This window comes from Gadus morhua, chromosome 22 (assembly GCF_902167405.1).
Source record: "Gadus morhua chromosome 22, gadMor3.0, whole genome shotgun sequence".
In the NCBI taxonomy this organism is placed as follows: Eukaryota; Metazoa; Chordata; class Actinopteri; order Gadiformes; family Gadidae; genus Gadus; species Gadus morhua.
Window position 1 is genome coordinate 19041140 of NC_044069.1, and position 19919 is coordinate 19061058.

A 19919-nucleotide genomic window follows, 5' to 3' on the forward strand; every position below is an offset into this window, starting at 1 on the left:
TAAATGTACGTTGTGGTTGGTAAATTGCCAGTGACCAGTTTGAGTATTTCAACATTGCAGAATGTATTTTTCTGGTACACTGTTGAAATTTTGTCAGAGAAACGATGGTTACTCAGAATAATGTTTTGTTAGGAAGAATGTAAACTCTACATGCCTCCAATGAGATTTGAACTCTAATCACTGGACTCAAAGGCAGGAGTGCTAACAATTACAACACAAAACCAATGCTTGTAGTACTTCATGAATACAGAATTGTCCCAAGTCTGACCTAGGTCAAATATATTCACTAACTTGCGAAGGAAACTCCTTGGTTTAAGTGATTTCAATTATTTCTAACTTCATTTCAAGAAAGGTTGGAGCAATCCATGGTCATGAGGTAGTTGGCTCAAATGTACGGGCTCGTCCGAGATTTGAACCCGGCACCTCTCGCACCCGAAGCGAGAATCATACCCCTAGACCAACGAGCCACTGTTTCTTAATATTATAGGTCAATTTCAGCAGTTGGTCAAACGATAAGCAGGGGTGCAACAGTTTCAGAGCAATTGTTTAGTTCAAACTCAATGCCACCAACTTACAATATTCATTCTTCATTTGGACTGCCTTAAATTCAGATTTTGTAATGCAAAAATAGTTACAGATGTCCTATGATATAGTGTTGCCGAGTTGTCCAAGATGCTGAATTTAGGCTTCCAGTTCGAGGAGGCGCTTTTTCAAAGCCTTTGCAAGGGCTTTCAACCCTTTGCATTGAAGCATCATTTTGAAAGGCAATTAAGAAAGAATGATATTTCTGGTAGTGTGGCCCAGTGATCTAAAGCACTGGATGAGGGCTCCATTCGATTAGGAGGCGTGGGTTTAAATCCTACCACAGCCTGTCGATAACCTGCATCCAAGGAGCATTTTGAAAAGCTTTTCTCAAAAGGCAATACCGTCGACTGACAATGTGTCGCTTCAATACATAGAATCCCCTCAAACAAACTACAACATTCCTTGAAGACCTACAGAAGGTCTCATTTTGTTTATCTGTCATTGCCTCTTACCAAATTTGGAGTGAATTATGTAAATGAGAATCAATGCTAGATAATAAGCAGTAGTCAAAGTTGAACAACCTTAGTGTGCTTTTAAGGCGTCTAAATGTACTTTGTGGTTAATAAATTGCCAGTGAACAGTTTGAGTATTTCAACATTGCAGAATGTATTTTTCTGGTACACTGTTGACATTTTGTCAGAGAGACGATGGTTACTCAGAATAACGTTTTGTTAGGAAGAATGTAAACTCTACATGCCTCCAATGAGATTTGAACTCTGATCACTGGACTCTGATCACTGGACTCAAAGGCAGGAGTGCTAACAATTACAACACATAAACTATGCTTGTTCATGAATACAGAATACTTCATGAATACAGAATTGTCCCAAGTCTGACCTAGGGCAAATATATTCACTAACTTGCGAAGGAAACTCCTTGGTTGAAGTGATTTCAATAATTTCTACTTCATTTCAAGAAAGGTTGGAGAAATCCATGGTCATGAGGTAGTTGGCTCAAATGTACGGGCTCGTCCGGGATTTGAACCCGGGACCTCTCGCACCCGAAGCGAGAATCATACCCCTAGACCAACGAGCCACTGTATATTAAAATGATAAGTCAATTTAAGCAGTTGGTCAAACGATAAGCAGGGGTGCAACAGTTTCAGAGCAATTGTTTAGTTCAAACTCAATGCCACCAACTTACAATATTCATTCTTCATTTGGACTGCCTTAAATTCAGATTTTGTAATGCAAAAATTAGTTACAGATGTCCTATGATATAGTGTTGCCGAGTTGTCCAAGATGCTGAATTTAGGCTCCAGTTCGAGGAGGCGCTTTTTCAAAGCCTTTGCAAGGGCTTTCAACCCTTTGCATTGGAGCATCATTTTGAAAGGCAATTAAGAAAGAATGATATTTCTGGTAGTGTGGCCCAGTGATCTAAAGCACTGGATGAGGGCTCCATTCGATTAGGAGGCGTGGGTTTAAATCCTACCACAGCCTGTCGATAACCTGCATCCAAGAAGCATTTTGAAAAGCTTTTCTCAAAAGGCAATACCGTCGACCGACAATTTTTCGCTTCAATACATAGAATCCCCTCAAACAAACTACAACATTCCTTGAAGACCTACACAAGGTCTCATTTTGTTTATCCTTCATTGCCTCTTACCAAATTTGGAGTGAATTATGTAAATGAGAATCAATGCTAGATAATAAGCAGTAGTCAAAGTTGAGCAACCTTAGTGTGCTTTTAAGGCGTCTAAATGTACGTTGTGGTTGGTAAATTGCCAGTGACCAGTTTGAGTATTTCAACATTGCAGCATGTATTTTTCTGGTACACTGTTGAAATTTTGTCAGAGAAACGATGGTTACTCAGAATAATGTTTTGTTAGGAAGAATGTAAACTCTACATGCCTCCAATGAGATCTAAACTCTGATCACTGGACTCAAAGGCAGGAGTGCTAACAATTACAACACAAAAACAATGCTTGTAGTACTTCATGAATACAGAATTGTCCCAAGTCTGACCTAGGTCAAATATATTCACTAACTTGCAAAGGAAACTCCTTGGTTTAAGTGATTTCAATTATTTCTAACTTCATTTCAAGAAAGGTTGGAGCAATCCATTGTCATGAGGTAGTTGGCTCAAATGTACGGGCTCGTCCCGGATTTGAACCCGGGACCTCTCGCACCCGAAGCGAGAATCATACCCCTAGACCAACGAGCCACTGTATCTTAATATGATAAGTCAATTTCAGCAGTTGTTCAAACGATAAGCAGGGGTGCAACAGTTTCAGAGCAATTGTTTAGTTCAAACTCAATGCCACCAACTTACAATATTCATTTTTCATTTGGACTGCCTTAAATTCAGATTTTGTAATGCAAAAATAGTTACAGATGTCCTACGATATAGTGTTGCCGAGTTGTCCAAGATGCTGAATTTAGGTTCCAGTTCGAGGAGGCGCTTTTTCAAAGCCTTTGCAAGGGCTTTCAACCCTTTGCATTGAAGCATCATTTTGAAAGGCAATTAAGAAAGAATGATATTTCTGGTAGTGTGGCCCAGTGATCTAAAGCACTGGATGAGGGCTCCATTCGATTAGGAGGCGTGGGTTTAAATCCTACCACAGCCTGTCGATAACCTGCATCCAAGGAGCATTTTGAAAAGCTTTTCTCAAAAGGCAATACCGTCGACTGACAATGTGTCGCTTCAATATATAGAATCACCTCAAACAAACTAGAGACCTACAGAAGGTCTCAATTTGTTTATCTGTCATTGCCTCTTACCAAATTTGGAGTGAATTATGTAAATGAGAATCAATCCTAGATAATAAGCAGTAGTCAAAGTTGAGCAACCTTAGTGTGCTTTTAAGGCGTCTAAATGTACGTTGTGGCTGGTAAATTGCCAGTGACCAGTTTGAGTATTTCAACATTGCAGAATGTATTTTTCTGGTACACTGTTGAAATTTTGTCAGAGAAACGATGGTTACTCAGAATAATGTTTTGTTAGGAAGAATGTAAACTCTACATGCCTCCAATTAGATTTGAACTCTAATCACTGGACTCAAAGGCAGGAGTGCTAACAATTACAACACAAAACCAGTGCTTGTAGTACTTCATGAATACAGAATTGTCCCAAGTCTGACCTAGGTCAAATATATTCACTAACTTGCGAAGGACACTCCTTGGTTTAAGTGCTTTCAATTATTTCTAACTTCATTTCAAGAAAGGTTGGAGCAATCCATGGTCATGAGGTAGTTGGCTCAAATGTACGGGCTCGTCCGGGATTTGAACCCGGGACCTCTCGCACCCGAAGCGAGAATCATACCCCTAGACCAACGAGCCACTGTTTCTTAAAATTATAGGTCAATTTCAGCAGTTGGTCAAACGATAAGCAGGGGTGCAACAGTTTCAGAGCAATTGTTTAGTTCAAACTCAATGCCACCAACTTACAATATTCATTCCTCATTTGGACTGCCTTAAATTCAGATTTTGTAATGCAAAAATAGTTACAGATGTCCTACGATATAGTGTTGCCGAGTTGTCCAAGATGCTGAATTTAGGTTCCAGTTCGAGGAGGCGCTTTTTCAAAGCCTTTGCAAGGGCTTTCAACCCTTTGCATTGAAGCATCATTTTGAAAGGCAATTAAGAAAGAATGATATTTCTGGTAGTGTGGCCCAGTGATCTAAAGCACTGGATGAGGGCTCCATTCGATAAGGAGGCGTGGGTTTGAATCCTACCACAGCCTGTCGATAACCTGCATCCAAGGAGCATTTTGAAAAGCTTTTCTCAAAAGGCAATACCGTCGACTGACAATGTGTCGCTTCAATACATAGAATCACCTCAAACAAACTACAACATTCCTTGAAGACCTACAGAAGGTCTCATTTTGTTTATCTGTCATTGCCTCTTACCAAATTTGGAGTGAATTATGTAAATGAGAATCAATGCTAGATAATAAGCAGTAGTCAAAGTTGAACAACCTTAGTGTGCTTTTAAGGCGTCTAAATGTACGTTGTGGTTAATAAATTGCCAGTGAACAGTTTGAGTATATCAACATTGCAGAATGTATTTTTCTGGTACACTGTTGAAATTTTGTCAGAGAAACGATGGTTACTCAGAATAACGTTTTGTTAGGAAGAATGTAAACTCTACATGCCTCCAATGAGATTGAACTCTGATCACTGGACTCAAAGGCAGGAGTGCTAACAATTACAACACAAAACCTAAGCTTGTAGTACTTCATGAATACAGAATTGTCCCAAGTCTGACCTAGGTCAAATATATTCACTAACTTGCGAAGGAAACTCCTTGGTTTAAGTGATTTCAATTATTTCTAACTTCATTTCAAGAAAGGTTGGAGCAATCCATGGTCATGAGGTAGTTGGCTCAAATGTACGGGCTCGTCCGGGATTTGAACCCGGGACCTCTCGCACCCAACGAGAATCATACCCCTAGACCAACGAGCCACTGTATCTTAATATGATAAGTCAATTTCAGCAGTTGGTCAAACGATAAGCAGGGGTGCAACAGTTTCAGAGCAATTGTTTAGTTCAAACTCAATGCCACCAACTTACAATATTCATTCTTCATTTGGACTGCCTTAAATTCAGATTTTGTGATGCAAAAATAGTTACAGATGTCCTACGATATAGTGTTGCCGAGTTGTCCAAGATGCTGAATTTAGGTTCCAGTTCGAGGAGGCGCTTTTTCAAAGCCTTTGCAAGGGCTTTCAACCCTTTGCATTGAAGCATCATTTTGAAAGGCAATTAAGAAAGAATGATATTTCTGGTAGTGTGGCCCAGTGATCTAAAGCACTGGATGAGGGCTCCATTCGATTAGGAGGCGTGGGTTTAAATCCTACCACAGCCTGTCGATAACCTGCATCCAAGAAGCATTTTGAAAAGCTTTTCTCAAAAGGCAATACCGTCGACCGACAATTTTTCGCTTCAATACGTAGAATCCCCTCAAACAAACTACAACATTCCTTGAAGACCTACACAAGGTCTCATTTTGTTTATCCTTCATTGCCTCTTACCAAATTTGGAGTGAATTATGTAAATGAGAATCAATCCTAGATAATAAGCAGTAGTCAAAGTTGAGCAACCTTAGTGTGCTTTTAAGGCGTCTAAATGTACGTTGTGGTTGGTAAATTGCCAGTGACCAGTTTGAGTATTTCAACATTGCAGAATGTATTTTTCTGGTACACTGTTGAAATTTTGTCAGAGAAACGATGGTTACTCAGAATAATGTTTTGTTAGGAAGAATGTAAACTCTACATGCCTCCAATGAGATTTGAACTCTAATCACTGGACTCAAAGGCAGGAGTGCTAACAATTACAACACAAAAACAATGCTTGTAGTACTTCATGAATACAGAATTGTCCCAAGTCTGACCTAGGTCAAATATATTCACTAACTTGCGAAGGACACTCCATGGTTTAAGTGATTTCAATTATTTCTAACTTCATTTCAAGAAAGGTTGGAGCAATCCATGGTCATGAGGTAGTTGGCTCAAATGTACGGGCTCGTCCGGGATTTGAACCCGGGACCTCTCGCACCCGAAGCGAGAATCATACCCCTAGACCAACGAGCCACTGTATCTTAAAATGATAAGTCAATTTCAGCAGTTGGTCAAACGATAAGCAGGGGTGCAACAGTTTCAGAGCAATTGTTTAGTTCAAACTCAATGCCACCAACTTACAATATTCATTCCTCATTTGGACTGCCTTAAATTCAGATTTTGTAATGCAAAAATAGTTACAGATGTCCTACGATATAGTGTTGCCGAGTTGTCCAAGATGCTGATTTTAGGTTCCAGTTCGAGGAGGCGCTTTTTCAAAGCCTTTGCAAGGGCTTTCAACCCTTTGCATTGAAGCATCATTTTGAAAGGCAATTAAGAAAGAATGATATTTCTGGTAGTGTGGCCCAGTGATCTAAAGCACTGGATGAGGGCTCCATTCGATTAGGAGGCGTGGGTTTAAATCCTACCACAGCCTGTCGATAACCTGCATCCAAGGAGCATTTTGAAAAGCTTTTCTCAAAAGGCAATACCGTCGACTGACAATGTGTCGCTTCAATACATAGAATCACCTCAAACAAACTACAACATTCCTTGAAGACCTACAGAAGGTCTCATTTTGTTTATCTGTCATTGCCTCTTACCAAATTTGGAGTGAATTATGTAAATGAGAATCAATCCTAGATAATAAGCAGTAGTCAAAGTTGAGCAACCTTAGTGTGCTTTTAAGGCGTCTAAATGTACGTTGTGGTTGGTAAATTGCCAGTGACCAGTTTGAGTATTTCAACATTGCAGAATGTATTTTTCTGGTACACTGTTGAAATTTTGTCAGAGAAACGATGGTTACTCAGAATAATGTTTTGTTAGGAAGAATGTAAACTCTACATGCCTCCAATGAGATTTGAACTCTAATCACTGGACTCAAAGGCAGGAGTGCTAACAATTACAACACAAAAACAATGCTTGTAGTACTTCATGAATACAGAATTGTCCCAAGTCTGACCTAGGTCAAATATATTCACTAACTTGCGAAGGACACTCCATGGTTTAAGTGATTTCAATTATTTCTAACTTCATTTCAAGAAAGGTTGGAGCAATCCATGGTCATGAGGTAGTTGGCTCAAATGTACGGGCTCGTCCGGGATTTGAACCCGGGACCTCTCGCACCCGAAGCGAGAATCATACCCCTAGACCAACGAGCCACTGTATCTTAAAATGATAATTCAATTTCAGCAGTTGGTCAAACGATAAGCAGGGGTGCAACAGTTTCAGAGCAATTGTTTAGTTCAAACTCAATGCCACCAACTTACAATATTCATTCCTCATTTGGACTGCCTTAAATTCAGATTTTGTAATGCAAAAATAGTTACAGATGTCCTACGATATAGTGTTGCCGAGTTGTCCAAGATGCTGATTTTAGGTTCCAGTTCGAGGAGGCGCTTTTTCAAAGCCTTTGCAAGGGCTTTCAACCCTTTGCATTGAAGCATCATTTTGAAAGGCAATTAAGAAAGAATGATATTTCTGGTAGTGTGGCCCAGTGATCTAAAGCACTGGATGAGGGCTCCATTCGATTAGGAGGCGTGGGTTTAAATCCTACCACAGCCTGTCGATAACCTGCATCCAAGGAGCATTTTGAAAAGCTTTTCTCAAAAGGCAATTCCGTCGACTGACAATGTGTCGCTTCAATACATAGAATCACCTCAAACAAACTACAACATTCCTTGAAGACCTACAGAAGGTCTCATTTTGTTTATCTGTCATTGCCTCTTACCAAATTTGGAGTGAATTATGTAAATGAGAATCAATGCTAGATAATAAGCAGTAGTCAAAGTTGAACAACCTTAGTGTGCTTTTAAGGCGTCTAAATGTACGTTGTGGTTAATAAATTGCCAGTGAACAGTTTGAGTATATCAACATTGCAGAATGTATTTTTCTGGTACACTGTTGAAATTTTGTCAGAGAAACGATGGTTACTCAGAATAACGTTTTGTTAGGAAGAATGTAAACTCTACATGCCTCCAATGAGATTGAACTCTGATCACTGGACTCAAAGGCAGGAGTGCTAACAATTACAACACAAAACCTATGCTTGTAGTACTTCATGAATACAGAATTGTCCCAAGTCTGACCTAGGTCAAATATATTCACTAACTTGCGAAGGAAACTCCTTGGTTTAAGTGATTTCAATTATTTCTAACTTCATTTCAAGAAAGGTTGGAGCAATCCATGGTCATGAGGTAGTTGGCTCAAATGTACGAGCTCGTCCGGGATTTGAACCCGGGACCTCTCGCACCCGAAGCAAGAATCATACCCCTAGACCAACGAGCCACTGTATCTTAAAACGATAAGTCAATTTCAGCAGTTGGTCAAACGATAAGCAGGGGTGCAACAGTTTCATAGCAATTGTTTAGTTCAAACTCAATGCCACCAACTTACAATATTCATTCTTCATTTGGACTGCCTTAAATTCAGATTTTGTAATGCAAAAATAGTTACAGATGTCATATGATATAGTGTTGCCGAGTTGTCCAAGATGCTGAATTTAGGCTCCAGTTCGAGGAGGCGCTTTTTCAAAGCCTTTGCAAGGGCTTTCAACCCTTTGCATTGAAGCATCATTTTGAAAGGCAATTAAGAAAGAATGATATTTCTGGTAGTGTGGCCCAGTGATCTAAAGCACTGGATGAGGGCTCCATTCGATTAGGAGGCGTGGGTTTAAATCGTACCACAGCCTGTCGATAACCTGCATCTAAGGAGCATTTTGAAAAGCTTTTCTCAAAAGGCAATACCGTCGACTGACAATGTGTCCCTTCAATACATAGAATCCCCTCAAACAAACTACAACATTCCTTGAAGACCTACAGAAGGTCTCATTTTGTTTATCTGTCATTGCCTCTTACCAAATTTGGAGTGAATTATGTAAATGAGAATCAATGCTAGATAATAAGCAGTAGACAAAGTTGAACAACCTTAGTGTGCTTTTAAGGCGTCTAAATGTACTTTGTGGTTAATAAATTGCCAGTGAACAGTTTGAGTATTTCAACATTGCAGAATGTATTTTTCTGGTACACTGTTGACATTTTGTCAGAGAGATGATGGTTACTCAGAATAACGTTTTGTTAGGAAGAATGTAAACCATACATGCCTCCAATGAGATTTGAACTCTGATTACTGGACTCAAAGGCAGGAGTGCTAACAATTACAACACAAAACCTATGTGTGTAGTACTTCATGAATACAGAATTGTCCCAAGTCTGACCTAGGGCAAATATATTCTCTAACTTGCGAAGGAAACTCCTTTGTTTAAGTAATTTCAATTATTTCTAACTTCATTTCAAGAAAGGTTGGAGCAATCCATGGTCATGAGCTAGTTAGCTCAAATGTACGGGCTCGTCCGGGATTTGAACCCGGGACCTCTCGCACCCGAAGCGAGAATCATACCCCTAGACCAACGAGCCACTGTATCTTAAAATGATAAGTCAATTTCAGCAGTTTGTCAAACGATAAGCAGGGGTGCAACAGTTTCAGAGCAATTGTTTAGTTCAAACTCAATGCCACCAACTTACAATATTCATTCTTCATTTGGACTGCCTTAAATTCAGATTTTGTAATGCAAAAATAGCTACAGATGTCATATGATATAGTGTTGCCGAGTTGTCCAAGATGCTGAATTTAGGCTCCAGTTCGAGGAGGCGCTTTTTCAAAGCCTTTGCAAGGGCTTTCAACCCTTTGCATTGAAGCATCATTTTGAAAGGCAATTAAGAAAGAATGATATTTCTGGTAGTGTGGCCCAGTGATCTAAAGCACTGGATGAGGGCTCCATTCGATTAGGAGGCGTGGGTTTAAATCCTACCACAGCCTGTCGATAACCTGCATCCAAGGAGCATTTTGAAAAGCTTTTCTCAAAAGGCAATACCGTCGACTGACAATGTGTCGCTTCAATATATAGAATCACCTCAAACAAACTACAACATTCCTTGAAGACCTACAGAAGGTCTCATTTTGTTTATCTGTCATTGCCTCTTACCAAATTTGGAGTGAATTATGTAAATGAGAATCAATGCTAGATAATAAGCAGTAGTCAAAGTTGAACAACCTTAGTGTGCTTTTAAGGCGTCTAAATGCACGTTGTGGTTAATAAATTGCCAGTGAACAGTTTGAGTATATCAACATTGCAGAATGTATTTTTCTGGTACACTGTTGAAATTTTGTCAGAGAAACGATGGTTACTCAGAATAACGTTTTGTTAGGAAGAATGTAAACTCTACATGCCTCCAATGAGATTTGAACTCTGATCACTGGACTCAAAGGCAGGAGTGCTAACAATTACAACACAAAACCTATGCTTGTAGTACTTCATGAATACAGAATTGTCCCAAGTCTGACCTAGGGCAAATATATTCACTAACTTGCGAAGGAAACTCCTTGGTTTAAGTGATTTCAATTAATTCTAACTTCATATCAAGAAAGGTTGGATGGTCATGAGCTAGTTAGCTCAAATGTACGGGCTCGTCCGGATTTGAACCCGGGACCTCTCACACCCGAAGGGAGAATCATACCCCTAGACCAACGAGCCACTGTATCTTAAAATGATAAGTCAGTTTCAGCAGTTGGTCAAACGATAAGCAGGGGTGCAACAGTTTCAGAGCAATTGTTTAGTTCAAACTCAATGCCACCAACTTACAATATTCATTCCTCATTTGGACTGCCTTAAATTCAGATTTTGTAATGCAAAAATAGTTACAGATGTCCTACGATATAGTGTTGCCGAGTTGTCCAAGATGCTGAATTTAGGTTCCAGTTCGAGGAGGCGCTTTTTCAAAGCCTTTGCAAGGGCTTTCAACCCTTTGCATTGAAGCATCATTTTGAAAGGCAATTAAGAAAGAATGATATTTCTGGTAGTGTGGCCCAGTGATCTAAAGCACTGGATGAGGGCTCCATTCGATTAGGAGGCGTGGGTTTAAATCCTACCACAGCCTGTCGATAACCTGCATCTAAGGAGCATTTTGAAAAGCTTTTCTCAAAAGGCAATACCGTCGACTGACAATGTGTCGCTTCAATACATAGAATCACCTCAAACAAACTACAACATTCCTTGAAGACCTACAGAAGGTCTCATTTTGTTTATCTGTCATTGCCTCTTACCAAATTTGGAGTGAATTATGTAAATGAGAATCAATGCTAGATAATAAGCAGTAGTCAAAGTTGAGCAACCTTAGTGTGCTTATAAGGCGTCTAAATGTACGTTGTGGTTGGTAAATTGCCAGTGAACAGTTTGAGTATTTCAACATTGCAGAATGTATTTTTCTGGTACACTGTTGAAATTTTGTCAGAGAAACGATGGTTACTCAGAATAATGTTTTGCTAGGAAGAATGTAAACCATACATGCCTCCAATGAGATTTGAACTCTGATTACTGGACTCAAAGGCAGGAGTGCTAACAATTACAACACAAAACCTATGCTTGTAGTACTTCATGAATACAGAATTTTCCCAAGTCTGACCTGGGGCAAATATATTCACTAACTTGCGAAGGAAACTCCTATGTTTAAGTGATTTCAATTATTTCTAACTTCATTTCAAGAAAGGTTGGAGGAATCCATGGTCATGAGCTAGTTGGCTCAAATGTACGGGCTCGTCCGGGATTTGAACCCCGGACCTCTCGCACCCGAAGCGAGAATCATACCCCTAGACCAACGAGCCACTGTATCTAAAATTGATAAGTCAGTTTCAGCAGTTGGTCAAACGATAAGCAGGGGTGCAACAGTTTCAGAGCAATTGTTTAGTTCAAACTCAATGCCACCAACTTACAATATTCATTCTTCATTTGGACTGCCTTAAATTCAGATTTTGTAATGCAAAAATAGTTACAGATGTCCTATGATATAGTGTTGCCGAGTTGTCCAAGATGCTGAATTTAGGCTCCAGTTCGAGGAGGCGCTTTTTCAAAGCCTTTGCAAGGGCTTTCAACCCTTTGCATTGAAGCATCATTTTGAAAGGCAATTAAGAAAGAATGATATTTCTGGTAGTGTGGCCCAGTGATCTAAAGCACTGGATGAGGGCTCCATTCGATTAGGAGGCGTGGGTTTAAATCGTACCACAGCCTGTCGATAACCTGCATCCAAGGAGCATTCTGAAAAGCTTTTCTCAAAAGGCAATACCGTCGACCGACAATTTTTCGCTTCAATACATAGAATCCCCTCAAACAAACTACAACATTCCTTGAAGACCTACACAAGGTCTCATTTTGTTTATCCTTCATTGCCTCTTACCAAATTTGGAGTGAATTATGTAAATGAGAATCAATGCTAGATAATAAGCAGTAGTCAAAGTTGAGCAACCTTAGTGTGCTTTTAAGGCGTCTAAATGTACGTTGTGGTTGGTAAATTGCCAGTGAACAGTTTGAGTATTTCAACATTGCAGAATGTATTTTTCTGGTACACTGTTGACATTTTGTCAGAGAGATGATGGTTACTCAGAATAACGTTTTGTTAGGAAGAATGTAAACCATACATGCCTCCAATGAGATTTGAACTCTGATTACTGGACTCAAAGGCAGGAGTGCTAACAATTACAACACAAAACCTATGTGTGTAGTACTTCATGAATACAGAATTGTCCCAAGTCTGACCTAGGGCAAATATATTCTCTAACTTGCGAAGGAAACTCCTTCGTTTAAGTAATTTCAATTATTTCTAACTTCATTTCAAGAAAGGTTGGAGCAATCCATGGTCATGAGCTAGTTGGCTCAAATGTACGGGCTCGTCCGGGATTTGAACCCGGGACCTCTCGCACCCGAAGCGAGAATCATACCCCTAGACCAACGAGCCACTGTATCTTAAAATGATAAGTCAATTTCAGCAGTTTGTCAAACGATAAGCAGGGGTGCAACAGTTTCAGAGCAATTGTTTAGTTCAAACTCAATGCCACCAACTTACAATATTCATTCTTCATTTGGACTGCCTTAAATTCAGATTTTGTAATGCAAAAATAGCTACAGATGTCATATGATATAGTGTTGCCGAGTTGTCCAAGATGCTGAATTTAGGCTCCAGTTCGAGGAGGCGCTTTTTCAAAGCCTTTGCAAGGGCTTTCAACCCTTTGCATTGAAGCATCATTTTGAAAGGCAATTAAGAAAGAATGATATTTCTGGTAGTGTGGCCCAGTGATCTAAAGCACTGGATGAGGGCTCCATTCGATTAGGAGGCGTGGGTTTAAATCCTACCACAGCCTGTCGATAACCTGCATCCAAGGAGCATTTTGAAAAGCTTTTCTCAAAAGGCAATACCGTCGACTGACAATGTGTCGCTTCAATATATAGAATCACCTCAAACAAACTACAACATTCCTTGAAGACCTACAGAAGGTCTCATTTTGTTTATCTGTCATTGCCTCTTACCAAATTTGGAGTGAATTATGTAAATGAGAATCAATGCTAGATAATAAGCAGTAGTCAAAGTTGAACAACCTTAGTGTGCTTTTAAGGCGTCTAAATGCACGTTGTGGTTAATAAATTGCCAGTGAACAGTTTGAGTATATCAACATTGCAGAATGTATTTTTCTGGTACACTGTTGAAATTTTGTCAGAGAAACGATGGTTACTCAGAATAACGTTTTGTTAGGAAGAATGTAAACTCTACATGCCTCCAATGAGATTTGAACTCTGATCACTGGACTCAAAGGCAGGAGTGCTAACAATTACAACACAAAACCTATGCTTGTAGTACTTCATGAATACAGAATTGTCCCAAGTCTGACCTAGGGCAAATATATTCACTAACTTGCGAGGGAAACTCCTTGGTTTAAGTGATTTCAATTAATTCTAACTTCATATCAAGAAAGGTTGGATGGTCATGAGCTAGTTAGCTCAAATGTACGGGCTCGTCCGGATTTGAACCCGGGACCTCTCACACCCGAAGGGAGAATCATACCCCTAGACCAACGAGCCACTGTATCTTAAAATGATAAGTCAGTTTCAGCAGTTGGTCAAACGATAAGCAGGGGTGCAACAGTTTCAGAGCAATTGTTTAGTTCAAACTCAATGCCACCAACTTACAATATTCATTCCTCATTTGGACTGCCTTAAATTCAGATTTTGTAATGCAAAAATAGTTACAGATGTCCTACGATATAGTGTTGCCGAGTTGTCCAAGATGCTGAATTTAGGTTCCAGTTCGAGGAGGCGCTTTTTCAAAGCCTTTGCAAGGGCTTTCAACCCTTTGCATTGAAGCATCATTTTGAAAGGCAATTAAGAAAGAATGATATTTCTGGTAGTGTGGCCCAGTGATCTAAAGCACTGGATGAGGGCTCCATTCGATTAGGAGGCGTGGGTTTAAATCCTACCACAGCCTGTCGATAACCTGCATCTAAGGAGCATTTTGAAATGCTTTTCTCAAAAGGCAATACCGTCGACTGACAATGTGTCGCTTCAATACATAGAATCACCTCAAACAAACTACAACATTCCTTGAAGACCTACAGAAGGTCTCATTTTGTTTATCTGTCATTGCCTCTTACCAAATTTGGAGTGAATTATGTAAATGAGAATCAATGCTAGATAATAAGCAGTAGTCAAAGTTGAGCAACCTTAGTGTGCTTTTAAGGCGTCTAAATGTACGTTGTGGTTGGTAAATTGCCAGTGAACAGTTTGAGTATTTCAACATTGCAGAATGTATTTTTCTGGTACACTGTTGAAATTTTGTCAGAGAAACGATGGTTACTCAGAATAATGTTTTGTTAGGAAGAATGTAAACCATACATGCCTCCAATGAGATTTGAACTCTGATTACTGGACTCAAAGGCAGGAGTGCTAACAATTACAACACAAAACCTATGCTTGTAGTACTTCATGAATACAGAATTTTCCCAAGTCTGACCTGGGGCAAATATATTCACTAACTTGCGAAGGAAACTCCTATGTTTAAGTGATTTCAATTATTTCTAACTTCATTTCAAGAAAGGTTGGAGGAATCCATGGTCATGAGCTAGTTGGCTCAAATGTACGGGCTCGTCCGGGATTTGAACCCGGGACCTCTCGCACCCGAAGCGAGAATCATACCCCTAGACCAACGAGCCACTGTATCTAAAATTGATAAGTCAGTTTCAGCAGTTGGTCAAACGATAAGCAGGGGTGCAACAGTTTCAGAGCAATTGTTTAGTTCAAACTCAATGCCACCAACTTACAATATTCATTCTTCATTTGGACTGCCTTAAATTCAGATTTTGTAATGCAAAAATAGTTACAGATGTCCTATGATATAGTGTTGCCGAGTTGTCCAAGATGCTGAATTTAGGCTCCAGTTCGAGGAGGCGCTTTTTCAAAGCCTTTGCAAGGGCTTTCAACCCTTTGCATTGAAGCATCATTTTGAAAGGCAATTAAGAAAGAATGATATTTCTGGTAGTGTGGCCCAGTGATCTAAAGCACTGGATGAGGGCTCCATTCGATTAGGAGGCGTGGGTTTAAATCGTACCACAGCCTGTCGATAACCTGCATCCAAGGAGCATTCTGAAAAGCTTTTCTCAAAAGGCAATACCGTCGACCGACAATTTTTCGCTTCAATACATAGAATCCCCTCAAACAAACTACAACATTCCTTGAAGACCTACACAAGGTCTCATTTTGTTTATCCTTCATTGCCTCTTACCAAATTTGGAGTGAATTATGTAAATGAGAATCAATGCTAGATAATAAGCAGTAGTCAAAGTTGAGCAACCTTAGTGTGCTTTTAAGGCGTCTAAATGTACGTTGTGGTTGGTAAATTGCCAGTGAACAGTTTGAGTATTTCAACATTGCAGAATGTATTTTTCTGGTACACTGTTGAAATTTTGTCAGAGAAACGATGGTTACTCAGAATAATGTTTTGTTAGGAAGAATGTAAACCATACATGCCTCCAATGAGATTTGAACTCTGATTACTGGACTCAAAGGCAGGAGTGCTAACAATTACAACACAAAACCTATGCTTGAAATACTTCATGGATACAGAATTGTCCCAAGTCTGACCTAGGGCAAATATATTCACTAACTTGCGAAGGAAACTCCTTTGTTTAAGTGATTTCAATTATTTCTAACTTCATTTCAAGAAAGGTTGGAGCAATCCATGGTCATGAGCTACTTGCCTCAAATGTACGGGCTCGTCCGGGATTTGAACCCGGGACCTCTCGCACCCGAAGCGAGAATCATACACCTAGACCAACGAACCACTGTATCTAAAATTGATAAGTCAGTTTCAGCAGTTGGTCAAACGATAAGCAGGGGTGCAACAGTTTCAGAGCAATTGTTTAGTTCAAACTCAATGCCACCAACTTACAATATTCATTCTTCATTTGGACTGCCTTAAATTCAGATTTTGTAATGCAAAAATAGTTACAGATGTCCTATGATATAGTGTTGCCGAGTTGTCCAAGATGCTGAATTTAGGCTCCAGTTCGAGGAGGCGCTTTTTCAAAGCCTTTGCAAGGGCTTTCAACCCTTTGCATTGAAGCATCATTTTGAAAGGCAATTAAGAAAGAATGATATTTCTGGTAGTGTGGCCCAGTGATCTAAAGCACTGGATGAGGGCTCCATTCGATTAGGAGGCGTGGGTTTAAATCCTACCACAGCCTGTCGATAACCTGCATCCAAGGAGCATTTTGAAAAGCTTTTCTCAAAAGGCAATACCGTCGACTGACAATGTGTCGCTTCAATATATAGAATCACCTCAAACAAACTACAACATTCCTTGAAGACCTACAGAAGGTCTCATTTTGTTTATCTGTCATTGCCTCTTACCAAATTTGGAGTGAATTATGTAAATGAGAATCAATGCTAGATAATAAGCAGTAGTCAAAGTTGAACAACCTTAGTGTGCTTTTAAGGCGTCTAAATGTACGTTGTGGTTGGTAAATTGCCAGTGAACAGTTTGAGTATATCAACATTGCAGAATGTATTTTTCTGGTACACTGTTGAAATTTTGTCAGAGAAACGATGGTTACTCAGAATAACGTTTTGTTAGGAAGAATGTAAACTCTACATGCCTCCAATGAGATTTGAACTCTGATCACTGGACTCAAAGGCAGGAGTGCTAACAATTACAACACAAAACCTATGCTTGTAGTACTTCATGAATACAGAATTGTCCCAAGTCTGACCTAGGGCAAATATATTCACTAACTTGCGAAGGAAACTCCTTGGTTTAAGTGATTTCAATTATTTCTAACTTCATTTCAAGAAAGGTTGGAGCAATCCATGGTCATGAGGTAATTGGCTCAAATGTACGGGCTCGTCCGGGAGTTGAACCCGGGACCTCTCGCACCCGAAGCAAGAATCATACCCCTAGACCAACGAGCCACTGTATCTTAAAATGATAAGTCAGTTTCAGCAGTTGGTCAAACGATAAGCAGGGGTGCAACAGTTTCAGAGCAATTGTTTAGTTCAAACTCAATGCCACCAACTTACAATATTCATTCTTCATTTGGACTGCCTTAAATTCAGATTTTGTAATGCAAAAATAGTTACAGATGTCCTATGATATAGTGTTGCCGAGTTGTCCAAGATACTGAATTTAGGCTCCAGTTCGAGGAGGCGCTTTTTCAAAGCCTTTGCAAGGGCCTTCAACCCTTTGCATTGAAGCATCATTTTGAAAGGCAATTAAGAAAGAATGATATTTCTGGTAGTGTGGCCCAGTGATCTAAAGCACTGGATGAGGGCTCCATTCGATTAGGAGGCGTGGGTTTAAATCGTACCACAGCCTGTCGATAACCTGCATCCAAGGAGCATTCTGAAAAGCTTTTCTCAAAAGGCAATACCGTCGACCGACAATTTTTCGCTTCAATGCATAGAATCCCCTCAAACAAACTACAACATTCCTTGAAGACCTACACAAGGTCTCAATTTGTTTATCCTTCATTGCCTCTTACCAAATTTGGAGTGAATTATGTAAATGAGAATCAATGCTAGATAATAAGCAGTAGTCAAAGTTGAGCAACCTTAGTGTGCTTTTAAGGCGTCTAAATGTACGTTGTGGTTGGTAAATTGCCAGTGAACAGTTTGAGTATTTCAACATTGCAGAATGTATTTTTCTGGTACACTGTTGAAATTTTGTCAGAGAAACGATGGTTACTCAGAATAATGTTTTGTTAGGAAGAATGTAAACCATACATGCCTCCAATGAGATTTGAACTCTGATTACTGGACTCAAAGGCAGGAGTGCTAACAATTACAACACAAAACCTATGCTTGTAGTACTTCATGAATACAGAATTGTCCCAAGTCTGACCTAGGGCAAATATATTCACTAACTTGCGAAGGAAACTCCTTGGTTTAAGTGATTTCAATTATTTCTAACTTCATTTCAAGAAAGGTTGGAGCAATCCATGGTCATGAGCTAGTTGGCTCAAATGTACGGGCTCGTCCGGGATTTGAACCCGGGACCTCTCACACCCGAAGCGAGAATCATACCCCTAGACCAACGAGCCACTGTATCTTAAAATGATAAGTCAGTTTCAGGAGTTGGTCAAACGATAAGCAGGGGTGCAACAGTTTCAGAGCAATTGTTTAGTTCAAACTCAATGCCACCAACTTACAATATTCATTCTTCATTTGGACTGCCTTTAATTCAGATTTTGTAATGCAAAAATAGTTACAGATGTCCTATGATATAGTGTTGCCGAGTTGTCCAAGATGCTGAATTTAGGCTCCAGTTCGAGGAGGCGCTTTTTCAAAGCCTTTGCAAGGGCTTTCAACCCTTTGCATTGAAGCATCATTTTGAAAGGCAATTAAGAAAGAATGATATTTCTGGTAGTGTGGCCCAGTGATCTAAAGCACTGGATGAGGGCTCAATTCGATTAGGAGGCGTGGGTTTAAATCCTACCACAGCCTGTCGATAACCTGCATCCAAGGAGCATTCTGAAAAGCTTTTCTCAAAAGGCAATACCGTCGACCGACAATTTTTCGCTTCAATACATAGAATCCCCTCAAACAAACTACAACATTCCTTGAAGACCTACACAAGGTCTCATTTTGTTTATCCTTCATTGCCTCTTACCAAATTTGGAGTGAATTATGTAAATGAGAATCAATGCTAGATAATAAGCAGTAGTCAAAGTTGAGCAACCTTAGTGTGCTTTTAAGGCGTCTAAATGTACGTTGTGGTTGGTAAATTGCCAGTGAACAGTTTGAGTATTTCAACATTGCAGAATGTATTTTTCTGGTACACTGTTGAAATTTTGTCAGAGAAACGATGGTTACTCAGAATAATGTTTTGTTAGGAAGAATGTAAACCATACATGCCTCCAATGAGATTTGAACTCTGATCACTGGACTCAAAGGCAGGAGTGCTAACAATTACAACACAAAACCTATGCTTGTAGTACTTCATGAATACAGAATTGTCCCAAGTCTGACCTAGGGCAAATATATTCACTAACTTGCGAAGGAAACTCCTTGGTTTAAGTGATTTCAATTATTTCTAACTTCATTTCAAGAAAGGTTGGAGCAATCCATGGTCATGAGCTAGTTGGCTCAAATGTACGGGCTCGTCCGGGATTTGAACCCGGGACCTCTCGCACCCGAAGCGATAATCATACCCCTAGACCAACGAGCCACTGTATCTTAAAATGATAAGTCAGTTTCAGCAGTTGGTCAAACGATAAGCAGGGGTGCAACAGTTTCAGAGCAATTGTTTAGTTCAAACTCAATGCCACCAACTTACAATATTCATTCTTCATTTGGACTGCCTTAAATTCAGATTTTGTAATGCAAAAATAGTTACAGATGTCATATGATATAGTGTTGACGAGTTGTCCAAGATGCTGAATTTATTCTCCAGTTCGAGGAGGCGCTTTTTCAAAGCCTTTGCAAGGGCTTTCAACCCTTTGCATTGAAGCATCATTTTGAAAGGCAA

The 19919-nt window shown here is 39.7% G+C and overlaps 18 non-coding genes across 18 annotated transcripts; all 18 read right to left on the reverse strand.

Annotated features, from left to right (window-relative positions):
- Positions 1-395: 395 nt before the first annotated feature.
- Positions 396-467, reverse strand: trnap-cgg (transfer RNA proline (anticodon CGG)). The gene has a single exon. It is a non-coding gene; the product is annotated as a tRNA-Pro (tRNA).
- A 1081-nt stretch (positions 468-1548) lies between these two features.
- trnap-cgg (transfer RNA proline (anticodon CGG)) lies at positions 1549-1620 on the reverse strand. The gene has a single exon. It is a non-coding gene; the product is annotated as a tRNA-Pro (tRNA).
- A 1056-nt stretch (positions 1621-2676) lies between these two features.
- On the reverse strand, positions 2677-2748 carry trnap-cgg (transfer RNA proline (anticodon CGG)). Its single transcript has one exon. It is a non-coding gene; the product is annotated as a tRNA-Pro (tRNA).
- A 1043-nt stretch (positions 2749-3791) lies between these two features.
- On the reverse strand, positions 3792-3863 carry trnap-cgg (transfer RNA proline (anticodon CGG)). Its single transcript has one exon. It is a non-coding gene; the product is annotated as a tRNA-Pro (tRNA).
- A 1054-nt stretch (positions 3864-4917) lies between these two features.
- Positions 4918-4987, reverse strand: trnap-ggg (transfer RNA proline (anticodon GGG)). Its single transcript has one exon. It is a non-coding gene; the product is annotated as a tRNA-Pro (tRNA).
- A 1055-nt stretch (positions 4988-6042) lies between these two features.
- On the reverse strand, positions 6043-6114 carry trnap-cgg (transfer RNA proline (anticodon CGG)). Its single transcript has one exon. It is a non-coding gene; the product is annotated as a tRNA-Pro (tRNA).
- Positions 6115-7169: 1055 nt separating this feature from the next.
- trnap-cgg (transfer RNA proline (anticodon CGG)) lies at positions 7170-7241 on the reverse strand. Its single transcript has one exon. It is a non-coding gene; the product is annotated as a tRNA-Pro (tRNA).
- Positions 7242-8295: 1054 nt separating this feature from the next.
- Positions 8296-8367, reverse strand: trnap-cgg (transfer RNA proline (anticodon CGG)). The gene has a single exon. It is a non-coding gene; the product is annotated as a tRNA-Pro (tRNA).
- A 1055-nt stretch (positions 8368-9422) lies between these two features.
- On the reverse strand, positions 9423-9494 carry trnap-cgg (transfer RNA proline (anticodon CGG)). Its single transcript has one exon. It is a non-coding gene; the product is annotated as a tRNA-Pro (tRNA).
- Positions 9495-10541: 1047 nt separating this feature from the next.
- On the reverse strand, positions 10542-10612 carry trnap-cgg (transfer RNA proline (anticodon CGG)). The gene has a single exon. It is a non-coding gene; the product is annotated as a tRNA-Pro (tRNA).
- Positions 10613-11667: 1055 nt separating this feature from the next.
- Positions 11668-11739, reverse strand: trnap-cgg (transfer RNA proline (anticodon CGG)). The gene has a single exon. It is a non-coding gene; the product is annotated as a tRNA-Pro (tRNA).
- Positions 11740-12794: 1055 nt separating this feature from the next.
- trnap-cgg (transfer RNA proline (anticodon CGG)) lies at positions 12795-12866 on the reverse strand. The gene has a single exon. It is a non-coding gene; the product is annotated as a tRNA-Pro (tRNA).
- A 1047-nt stretch (positions 12867-13913) lies between these two features.
- trnap-cgg (transfer RNA proline (anticodon CGG)) lies at positions 13914-13984 on the reverse strand. Its single transcript has one exon. It is a non-coding gene; the product is annotated as a tRNA-Pro (tRNA).
- Positions 13985-15039: 1055 nt separating this feature from the next.
- trnap-cgg (transfer RNA proline (anticodon CGG)) lies at positions 15040-15111 on the reverse strand. Its single transcript has one exon. It is a non-coding gene; the product is annotated as a tRNA-Pro (tRNA).
- Positions 15112-16166: 1055 nt separating this feature from the next.
- Positions 16167-16238, reverse strand: trnap-cgg (transfer RNA proline (anticodon CGG)). The gene has a single exon. It is a non-coding gene; the product is annotated as a tRNA-Pro (tRNA).
- A 1055-nt stretch (positions 16239-17293) lies between these two features.
- Positions 17294-17365, reverse strand: trnap-cgg (transfer RNA proline (anticodon CGG)). Its single transcript has one exon. It is a non-coding gene; the product is annotated as a tRNA-Pro (tRNA).
- A 1055-nt stretch (positions 17366-18420) lies between these two features.
- trnap-cgg (transfer RNA proline (anticodon CGG)) lies at positions 18421-18492 on the reverse strand. The gene has a single exon. It is a non-coding gene; the product is annotated as a tRNA-Pro (tRNA).
- A 1055-nt stretch (positions 18493-19547) lies between these two features.
- Positions 19548-19619, reverse strand: trnap-cgg (transfer RNA proline (anticodon CGG)). Its single transcript has one exon. It is a non-coding gene; the product is annotated as a tRNA-Pro (tRNA).
- Between the last annotated feature and the right edge of the window lie 300 nt (positions 19620-19919).